We start from the raw sequence: 8,908 nt of genomic DNA, 5'->3' as shown, positions 1-8,908 counted from the left end.
TACAGAATTCATAGGGAGGGGTTCCCCACACAGACCCCCCACCCCCCCCCCCCCTATGAGCCACAGCGGAGAGCAGCTAACAAAAAGTGGCATAGCCAACCCATGAAAAAGGCAAATCCAAGATGAGATCCTTTAATCAGCAGGGGTGAAGGTCCCACTTACATGATCTTTACCCTTGAACCTGCCATAAAACCACCGTGAGGCCAGCATGTATAAGGCTGAATTCACACAATGCGGATTTGTTGCAGATTTTCATCTCAGATTTTACCCTTTGCAATGAAAAATGGTGAGATCTGCATCAAATCTGCAACAAAATCTGCAACAAATCCGCGACATGTGAACGCGGCCGAATACTTGGCGGAGGTGAGGAATAGGTTCATCTCCACTGCTATCCATGTCAATAACTTGTATCTCATGGCCTCCTGATGATCTGTTTATTGTGTCTTATGACTGGGGAGTGCGAGCATCACACGGATACCTGTGATATTTATCTAATAAATGATGAAACTGTCACGTAAGATTCCGCCAGTTTCCAGGCTCCCTCCGATACAAAGGAAGAAGGATTTAGCAATTACAGTATATTGTCTCATAAGAAGAAGTAGAGTAAAGGTTGGACTGACTTCATGCTGACTCATATTTTAAACACCTTCATGACACACTGAGAAATCTATGAAATAATCTACTGAAAATAGAAGGAGCTGATAAGTGGACGATGCCGGTTACAACACACGACGGTAACGTATTCCTGCTCGGAGGATTCTGTCATCTCTGTGCAGCTAGAGGGCTGCGAGTTTACACGTGACGGGCGCAATGTGCAGCTGTAACCGTGGAAAATAATTCCCCGTCCCTGGAGAGGAAATGAATCCAGAATATAAAGCTGCAGTTCTGAGTAATTACTGGACACCGTCATCTGGACAATGTGATAAGCGGCAGCGTGCATGATGTCAGCCGGGTGCAGAATTCTTTTGCCCTCTTCTAAAATAGGCACAAGAAAGAACTTAAAGGGAAACTCCAACTTCACAGCTAATTTGCAGAAAATATTAGCTAATTGCATACAAAGCATGCCCCCCTAAATTACAAAAGCAGTAAATTTAAGTAAGGGTCTATTCGTGCACCGTGTGAATATACCTTTAGGGTCCTCTTCCTCCATCCTGGGCCGTGTAAACCAGCGCCGATCAACGAGACAGCTCATTGATTGTTGCTCGTTTTTTCCTTTCACAAGGAGCTAAGTATGGGAGTGATCGCTCGTTACTCCGATCGCTTGGACCAATACATTATTATCATGTTTACACCAGGAGATGTGCTGCCGGCGACCATAATATTTTAGGCAGCTAAAACTATACGATCAGCAGATGAACGAGCGTTTGCCCAATAAATGGCCCATGTAAAAGGGCCTTAAGTCCCTGTGTCATCAAGTTGCTAAAAATTTCAGCCATTTCTGTGTTGTATCTGTTTCTGGACAAGCCGGGTGATCACCACTATGGTTTCCATTGCCTGGATAGCAAATTTACATCACTTCTAGGGAAAAATATGTATGTAAAATAGCGTCTTACGGAGGCACCATACTGGGCACGAAGAATGACTATGGCTCTGTTGTATGAAGCTGAAGGTACTCTGCCTGCGTCCGTATAGGCTCTGTGCACACTACTTTATGCATGACGTCTTACACGCAGTGACACTACAACTAGGCAGATTTCGCAGGACTAGGTCACATGACCTCCACACATGATGTCACATTGGATGACATCATCTGCATCTGCATTGTACATGTGATTTTAGGGTGGATTTACACGCCATATTACATTTATTTGTTGGCATTTTCAAAATCCACTATATGACTGCAATGTGCCAATACACATTAAGGTTCAGTTCACACGTAGCGTAAATACTGGGGATTTTCAGCAATAGAATTTGATGCAGAAAATCCGCAGCATAATACAGTAGCAGCAAAGTGGATGAGATTTGAACAAATCTCATCCAGACGCTGCGTAAACGATAAATGGAAGAACACGCTCAGAAATTGACATGCAGTCCGTTTTTTTTAATCCGCAGCATGTCAATTGTATTTGCGTAAAATGTATTAATAAATTAAATTTTACTTGCAAAAATCCAGGATATATAAGTGAGCATTCCAAAACCACGCCGATTTGTGGTAAAACTATTATTTTTCCAAATTTTTTGCCGGTAATCGGCTGTTCACATCTGCGTTGGATGCTCCGTTATGGGCCTCTGTCGCAGATTCAACAGAGATTATCGGAAACAATAGCGCACCTGTTGTTTCCGGTATAACCATGGAAAGCTGATGAAACCCATTAATGGGTTCAGTCAGCCGCCGGTGGTATCCATGGTGCACCTGAACCGTCGCTTCCGTTTTCCCCTTATTCTGCTCCTCTGATGAAGCAGAACAATGAAAGCCCACAATGCAGATGTGAACAGGACCTAAAACTGCAAAAAATGCATTCATATATTGATACATTTTTACTAATACAAATAAGAAGTATTAAATACATAACAAAAATGTAACACAAAAACACATGTACAACACTAAACTACCTAGAGACTTCCCAGCTTATTAGACAACTCTATGGTCATTCTTTAGCGCATTGTGTGGACGTCTTCTCCAGACACGGGAAGTTGATTGGATTATTTTCTCCTAAGAAAAGTGTTGTGATTTTTGGATATTATTGTCATTAGATTACCCACCTGCCACCTTATTAAATAAATCAGCTTTTATTACCTCTGCAGCCAGTTGGTAAGAATAGGTCTATGAATGATATGTTAAACTGTTCAAGTCCATTGTGAGAGACAGAACCCATACAATTTATCCTAGGATGCCAAGAGCAGGAATCCAACATCCACTGGCCATAGCTAGTCACATATGGCCTTATGTTCACGCCACGATTTCCGGTGAGACATTTTCCCTGCTGACCTGACATTTGCAGCGTAGCAAAATCCTGTGCTGATTAATCGTATGATATGTCTTCACAGGGGCGAGAGCTCCAAATGATAAAATTCTGGTTACCTGCAGCTACCACTAGGGGGAGCTTACTCAATACGGATTGTTAACTGGGATCTGCATTATTCTGTATGCAGCAAGCTCCCCCTAAAGGTAGCTGCAGGCAAGCAGAATGTTATCATTTAAAGGAGTTGCAGGAAAAATAAATAGTGACCATGTAATACATAATCGTGCTGGGACTTTGACCCTTATAGAAATAAGTTAATACGGTATCTTTAAAAAAAATAATAAGTTTCATCTACAGCTGCCTTTTGAATGGTTTTCTACTGATGTCACGGTTTTGCTGCGAATAGGAAATTCGAGGCAAAACCTGTGCCAAAAAAAAAACGACTCAGCAGAGCACCCCAGTATGGAGCCATGCATCCTCTGTGCTGCCATACGGTGCTCCGTTGTGTGCTGTAAGAGAGAATACCTCTGATAGAGCATGCCACATATGAAGTCTGCATACGGAGGTAGTGTAAGGGTCCTTTTTTGCACCGGCTGATATTGGTCATAAAAATGGGCACCGATCAACAAGACAGCTCACTGATCGGCGCTCGTTAGCCTCTTTCACAAGGAGCACTGATCAGCAACGTATGGGGACGATCACTCGTCACACCGATCGCTCTTCCCCATACATTTCCATCATGTCGGCAGCAGGTCACCACGTTTACACAGATGCGCTGCCGACAACGATAATATTTTCTGCTGCATAAGCGATACGATCAGCCGATAAACGAGTGTTTGCTCGTTCATCGACTGATCGTTGCCCTGTTTATACAGGACAATAATAGGGAACGAGCGTTTATATGAACGCTTGTTTGCCCGATCATTGGCCCGTGTAAATAAACATTTTTATGGGCGACATATTATGGCTCCATACAACTCGAAGTTGTACAGAGCCATAATATAGCCGCGTGCATAAGGCATTATTCTGTATCCCTTGACAGCACTTTCCAGACACAACTCCTAATGTTTTTGTTATGAGGTGCTGGAGGGCATGATGCTAATGGCCTATTGTTTGCACTAAAAAAAAAAGAAAGGATCTTGAAATCCCTACGTTGGTTGAGGCTTCTTTGACTCCATTTATCTGATAATCTTCTTTTTCTTACTGTGGGTTTTGGTTTACTTTTAGGTTATAATCATTCTTTCCTTCCCGTAATGGAAGTCAGCTCTCCATGTATGGACTTTCAGCCGAGTATCCAGTCTGAATAAGCAAAGCTGCAGTGTAAAGAATGAGGGCAGAGCAGCAGTCTGAGCTTCTGAATAAACTCCCTCTCTTTTCTAGACTACCTTAGCATCCAATAAGCAATGCAGCTAACCTGGAGTCACCGTTCATAGCTGTTCCATAATAAAGTAATATCTAGAAGTCAGACAAAACGGAGGAATAAATGGTTTGTAAACGTCACTTATAGGTAAACCGCAACCGGACATCCGCTATCAGTACAGGGATAAATGGCAGTCCAGCAATGCTATTCTATATAGACACCCATTTGGACACCCTCAGCTTGACCCACACGTTTATATCGCATCAGATCATCACCTGCATGAATTTTTGCATCAGATTTCATAGCGGGATCTGTGGGTTTATCCGCCACGTTCAGCGCTGTCAGGCTTCCCCATGTGGTGAGCTCGAGCTGGTGTCTATTTCACTATCTGTATGGCAACCATTGTACCAGCTGTTCCTAAATGCCACCTGCCATACTCCGCATACACAGCGGGAGATAGGCAAGTCTCTGATACCAGGGAGCAGCTGCAACCAAAACCATCGCTCTGAGGCTGGATTCACACGAAAGTGAATTGCGTCCGTGCGGGCCGCGTGGTTTTCACGCGCCACGCACAGACCAATACAAGTCTATGGGGCAGTACAGACAGTCCGTGCCTTTTGCGCAGCGTTTGTCCGCTGCGCAAAAATCGCGACATGGTCAATATCTCCGCGTATTTTGCGCATCACGCACCCATTGAAGTCAATGGGTGCGTGAAAACCACGCAGGTCGCACGGAAGCACTTTCGTGCGAACTGCCTGTTTCGCGCACCAGCTGTCAAAAGGATGAATGTAAACAGAAAAGCACCACGTGCTTTTCTGTTTACAAATATCCGAATGGCGTGTCATAATGATGGCGGCTGCGCGAAAGGCACGCAGCCGCGCATCATATGACGCAGCCTCACGGAGCAGGCAAGTGGCTTTTGCGCAGGCAAAACGCCGCGTGTTTTGCGTGCGCAAAAACGCCACGCACGTCTGAATCAGCCCTGATACTGCACAAGAGCCGCAGCGCAGAAATTCTGCTTCCTCTTAAAGAGGCTCCGTCGCTTATCGAGAAAATTACAATTTTAAAGATGGTGCCCATTCTGCATACAAAGAAAAATGCTAAAATTGACACTTAAATAATAATAAGAAAAATATTTGTTATATGTGCCCAAGGGTCCTCTTACACAGCCCGACATGGGCCGTGTAAACCAGCGCCGATCATCGAGACGGCTTGTTGATCGGCACTTGTTTGTTCCCTTCACAAGGAGCTATTGTCGGTAATGTATGGAGACGAGCGCTCGCTACTACGATCGCTCGTTCTCATTCTATCATGTTGGCTGCCGACAACGACAATATTTTTTGTTGCATAAACTTTACGATCAGTAATGAACGAGCGTTTACTTGTTCGTCGGTTGATCATTGCCCTGTTTACACGACGAGATGTTCTGCCGACAACTGATGATTATAATGCTCACATTAAGGGCTAATTCACACCAACGTAGAATACGTCCATGTGACGGCCGTTAAAACATCGGCCGTCACACGGACGCATGTATTTCAATGGGGCCGTTCACCCGGCCGTTGTTTCAACGCTCCGTGTGAATGGTCCGTTGAAAAATAGAACCTGTTCTATTATCTTCCGTTTGCACGGATCCCTCGATAGACTCAAGTCTATGCGAATCCGTGAAAAAGGGACCCGCACGGGTGCAACTTGGACGTGAAAAACTCAGTTGTGTGAATCTGGCGTAAAGATGTAACGAGAGCTTGTTCGTTTGTCTGCTGAACACTGGCCATGTTTACATGGGTCAATGGTCAGGATTGAGCGTTCACACAATCATCGGCCCATGTAAAAGGGCTTTTATATATACCGGACACGGCCCTATTAGTAATGGTTGAAATGATGGTACTGTGAACAAAGCCTTAGGGTCTATTCACACTGAGTTTGTACTGTACACTCGGCGGATGCGTTTTTTAAGCCGCAGCTTGTCAATTGTGGTTGCGGAATCGACGGTAGTTTGATGCGGGTTTTCCCCATTGGATACAATGGAGATCTAAATCCCGCAGCAAACAGTCAAGTGTTGCAACGTTTGCAGCGCATTCACAGCAATTCCGCCACAAAAAATCAGCACTTAGGAGATAAAAAAACAAGGTATACTTACTTCTGACGTTCTGCAGGCCGACCTCCTGGGATGACGTTTCATCCTATGTGACACAATTTGGTGCATTTTTTCACCAAGAATTCCCTGCGGCCACCGGGGCGGGTACGCTGTGTACGTTTACGCAGCTTATCCGCCCCGTGTGAACTTAGGCTATGTTCACACACAAAACTAAAAACGACTGTAAAATACGGAGCGGTTTTCGAGGGAAAACAGCTCCTGATTTTCAGCCGTTATTTAAGCATCAGGCGTTTTTTTCTGCCCTTTTTGGAGCTGTTTTTCTATTGACCCAATGAAAAACGGCCCCAAAAACGGCTCAAGAAGTGACGTGTAGTTTTTACGAGGCGTTTTTTTTCTGAGCCGTTTTTTCAAACGGCCGCGTAAAAAACGCCTGGTTGGAACAAAACTCAGTTTTTCCCGTTGAAATCAATGTGCAGATGTTTGGAGGCGTTCAGCTTCCGTTTATTCAGCCATTTTTAGGGGCGTTTAGGGCCGAAAAACGTCTGAAAATAAGCCGTGTGAACATACCCTTAGGCCTTATTCACACGGACCTATATAATACGTGATATCGCGTCCCGCAGCGCAGAGCACGGATGCACCTCGGACGTGAAAACCGGCCATTTTTCACATCCGAGATGTGCAGCACCCGTGTGAATCTATCCTTACGCCTCATTCAGACCCCCCGGTGTTCAAATGAACCGAACTTAGATCACCATAGAACCCGATGGTCTTGCAGCCGCAGTACGGACATTTGAATAGATTCATTCAGTCGCTTTTTGCAAAGTGTTTTACGTTTTTATTCAAATGTTTTTTGTTACTTCTGGGAAAGCCGGGTGACACACAATATGGCTATTCACATTGCTGCTCTTACAGGGGGTTTTATTCATCTTTCCTAAAATACTAAGGCCTCATGCACACGACCGTAGTGTTTTTCTGGTCCGCAAATTCCAGGACCGTGTTCCGTGAAATGTCCTCCGCAGTTCATCCGTATGTAATTCGCAAAATGCGGATAAAAAAAAAAAGCCTAGGTAAAACAGGATGACGACAGAACTCATTCCCGGTCGTCGCCTAGCAACACTTCCGCAAATCCGCAAACTGCGGTTGACACACGGAGGTGTACCCGCATTTTCCACGGGCCCATTGACTTCTATGGGTATGTTCGCATCGAATTTGCGGGCCGTAATAAGACATGTCCTGAGTTTCTGCGGCACGGATTTGCGGACATGTGGGGACCCGTGAAAACACGGATAGTGTGTATGGGCCCATAGAAATGAATGGGTCTGCAATTCTCCCGTGGATTTGCGGGGGAATTGCGGACGCAAAAACACGGTCGTGTGCATGGGGCCTAAGTAGAGAATATTCCTTGTTATGGAACGAGACGTGAGCCAGGGAGTTACTGCATAACCACCATCGCCAAAAGGAGCGGAAACCCGCCATTCTAATCTACAGCGCCGATCTTCTGGATACACCAGAAACCAGGGTAACAAGTGCCCGACGAAGGTCCTTTGACCGAAACGTTGCACCTAACCCTTGGCATCAAACATAATAAAAATTTCAAGAATTCATCACTTACGACTCAGTGTGCCGAATACTTTTTCACAATACGATTGGGTTGGGACCCTATTCGTGCACCTAACCAATTTCTAACCACCATTACCATTCAGGACTGTAGGAAAGTTGGGTGACATCCCATATGGGAACTATTAGGCCAGATTTACATGAGCGTGTGCGTTTTGCGCGCGCAAAAGGTACTTGACAGCTCCGTGTGTCAGCCCTGTATGATGCGCGGCTGCGTGATTTTCGCGCAGCCGCCTTCATTATGACACTCCGTTTGTATGTTTGTAAACAGAAAAGCACGTGGTGCTTTTCTGTTTACATTCATAGTTTGACAGCTGTTGCGCGAATCACGCGCATCCCACGGAGGTGTTTCCGTGTGCTGCGCGTGATTTTCACGCACCCATCGACTTCAATGGTTGCGTGATGCGAGAACAACGCACAAATATAGGACATGTCGTGCGTTTTATGCAGCGGACACACGCTGCGTGAAAATCACGGACAGTCTGCACGGCCCCATTGACTAACATAGGTCCATGCGAGGCACGTGAAAAGCACACGCGTTGCACGGACGTATATCACGTTCATCTAAATAAGCCCTAAGGGTGCGCTCACACAAGGCATACTTAAATAGTATTTCCGCAGCATATTTTAACAATTTACGCCTATGGGAAATATATTCTGCAATGCAAGAACTAGAGAAATCTGTTTGCGTTGCGGAATATTTTTCCCATAGACGCACGTACGCACAGTTGTAGTTTTCCGCATATTTTTACACTGTGCAAATACAACGCATTTGTAATAGGCCACGCGTGACTGCACCCTTATAGCAGCCATATTATTCACCCAACTTTTCCAGACACAGATAGGTTTGTTTTTTTAAAAAAATGGCTGAATGGAACTGTCCTCAAGGACTGTTACTTAGTGGTTCATTTATTTTAAAAAGTTCTGCAT

The 8,908-nt window shown here is 44.9% G+C and overlaps 1 long non-coding RNA gene across 1 annotated transcript; it reads right to left on the bottom strand.

Moving 5' to 3' along the window:
- Positions 1 to 616: 616 nt before the first annotated feature.
- On the bottom strand, positions 617 to 1,663 carry LOC142657047 (uncharacterized). Its single transcript, XR_012849794.1, has 2 exons — positions 1,554 to 1,663; positions 617 to 975 (listed from the first exon to the last, which is right to left on the bottom strand). It is a non-coding gene; the product is annotated as an uncharacterized LOC142657047 (long non-coding RNA).
- Positions 1,664 to 8,908: the final 7,245 nt, after the last annotated feature.

Source organism: Rhinoderma darwinii, chromosome 7, assembly GCF_050947455.1.
Source record: "Rhinoderma darwinii isolate aRhiDar2 chromosome 7, aRhiDar2.hap1, whole genome shotgun sequence".
In the NCBI taxonomy this organism is placed as follows: Eukaryota; Metazoa; Chordata; class Amphibia; order Anura; family Rhinodermatidae; genus Rhinoderma; species Rhinoderma darwinii.
The sequence above is the reverse complement of the archived record's forward strand: the minus strand, read 5'-3'. Positions and strand labels throughout refer to the sequence as shown.